This window comes from Symphalangus syndactylus, chromosome 18 (assembly GCF_028878055.3).
Source record: "Symphalangus syndactylus isolate Jambi chromosome 18, NHGRI_mSymSyn1-v2.1_pri, whole genome shotgun sequence".
NCBI classification, from domain to species: domain Eukaryota; kingdom Metazoa; phylum Chordata; class Mammalia; order Primates; family Hylobatidae; genus Symphalangus; species Symphalangus syndactylus.
The window spans coordinates 48,471,012-48,473,348 of NC_072440.2; the positions used below are offsets into that span (position 1 = coordinate 48,471,012).

The 2,337-nt window shown below is 36.7% G+C and overlaps 1 non-coding gene across 1 annotated transcript; it reads right to left on the reverse strand.

Moving 5' to 3' along the window:
* Nucleotides 1–218: 218 nt before the first annotated feature.
* Nucleotides 219–321, reverse strand: LOC129468742 (small nucleolar RNA U13). The gene has a single exon (XR_008652818.1). It is a non-coding gene; the product is annotated as a small nucleolar RNA U13 (small nucleolar RNA).
* Nucleotides 322–2,337: the final 2,016 nt, after the last annotated feature.

The window sequence follows — 2,337 nt, forward strand, 5'->3', positions numbered from 1 at the left end:
GAAGCTGCTGTCAATTATGGAAGTCTCTGTTGCCTTCTACTGTCTATTTTCACATTTTTAGGCAACTTTAATACAGCTGCTTATATCACAGATAGCAGGTGAGAGAGAAGAATGATCAAGTGTTTGATATGTGTACTATTTCTTTATCTTCCAGTATAGCAATTTTATCATTCAATAATAATTTATGCCAATAGATACTTCTTTTTTTCCTACATTCACATCAGATGGATAATGCTTCAACCTCATAACAAGGTTGGAGGGAAGCACATCTCATAATAAATGTGAAAACCCTATCATCCTGTTTATGAACTACAAAAGGATCAATAGGTACTTCTCTTACATATGGATACTTTAGAAAGTGTTATCTATCAGTCATTCATAATCTGATGTATAGGAATATAATCATAGAACACAATAAACATATTGTTGACAATAACAGAGCTCAGAATAATCAGAATTTAGACTGTGGGTGAGTTGGACGAGCAGCAGATATTTAGTTCTGGAGAACAGAGTACTTGTTTAAGAGTGTCATTAGGTGAAATTAGTAGATTTGCGTAGCTATAAATAGGCCACTATCAGGGCCCTGTGTGATTGAATGAAAGATAAAAAGGCAAAAGTTCAGAAAAATAAAAATTAGCAGGATCAAAAGTTAACTCTGGCTCTTTTGCAGTTTTGATCAGAGATCTACTTGTATGCATTGCATTTTTGGATCACATTCTACATATAGGGAAACATAGGTCACCAAGGCCTAGTTTTTGGGTTTTTGCGGCACAAGGGGTAGTGCCTAATGAGAGCCATAAGGAAACTCTCGCAGGCTAGAGACATTAGTCAAACCCAACTCAGCCCAGGCCCTTTGTCTAGTAGGCATAGAGTGGTGTCTACTCTATACCAGAATTTACAGTTTGAATTTAAAGAAGGATAAGGAGAGAGAGGGAAAAACAAAAACAAAAACAGAATAACAACAGAAACAATGAACAGAGGGAAGGAATATTTACCAGACACTGCTATTGGAAGGAAATTCACATTATTTTGTTTATATGACTCTTCACCTTGATTCTACTTCTCCATTTCCTCTTCTCTATTTTAATAAAGATAGGCCTTTCAGGTTTCTCTTTTTAGTGACCTATGAAACTTATTCTGATGAATGTTAATGAAAAAGTTGTTGCTTGAAGTGTTGAAGTTATTTTAGTGCGCTTCTGACAATGAATGCTATTTTTCAATAGAAAGAGAATTCGCAATTATGAAATTAGAAAAAGCAAGCAGACAATGCCATTTTATCCTAATAGTGACATGTAATATATTATCATGCTAAAAGTCACCAGTATCAACACATCACTTTGAAAGAATGAAGGTGCATGGTTGAACTAGAAGCAAAATAAATTTTACATGAAATATAAGATTTTCCTCCCCTCATCCCCACTTGCTCTCTGTCTTTCCTGAAAGCATCTGCTGTTGAAAGAGCTTGCCAAAAATGTCACTGCCAGATTTTGCTGGACATGGGCTCTGATCATTTCCAAATGACAGAAAATCAGCTGTGGGATTTAGGCTCTAAGTAATCATTAACCATAGGCCCTGCATTGACTGGGTGGAAAATATAATGTTCTTAATCTGCCTGATCTGAAAGGTCAAGCTGTGCCACATGCTGCCTGCTCCCAAGGATTCAATACCAGCCACAATGACTAAAACAATAAGACAGCTTTGCCCTAAAAGATAACACATTCCATTCCCGGTGGTTAGAAGTACGAGCACCCAAGTGCATATTCTTCATGTTAGAGGTAAGGCATCAATAGTACTTTTTTCATAGAGAAGAAAACCATGGGGAAAGATTCAAACATTAGCTTTATGAAATAAAAGAAATGATGGTGCTGGCATCCGTCAGTACAATAGTCACAGCTTGCTTTTTTTCTTCTGTCTCTTGTAATTGAATGTCTGCCTTTGTAAGATAGTCATGTATTCTCCAGGTGAAAACGTTGCCCAAATTCTTCCCAATATATCCTTCAAACATTTATTAAACCAATGGTATTCAAAGACCAGAATTTACTTAAAACTTCTATTTCAATAGCTATTGCTGTCAAAGTATCTAAGTGCATGGTTCTTTTGTTGGAACTCAGGTATTTGTCATTATAGATGTAGTGAATCAGGACTTCTGGCTTGTAGTTCAGGATGTGAGAAGCTTAGGAGTCACAACCTCATCCTAACAAGAAGCAGAAAGCTGAACAAACTGAAAAATTAACAACTATTCTTAGATCTCTCAGGGGAGTGAGCCCACAGGGTGAACTGCTACCCCTAAAATGGAAGAAACAGAAAGGTGGCTGCAGAGAATCACAACTTTCCAGG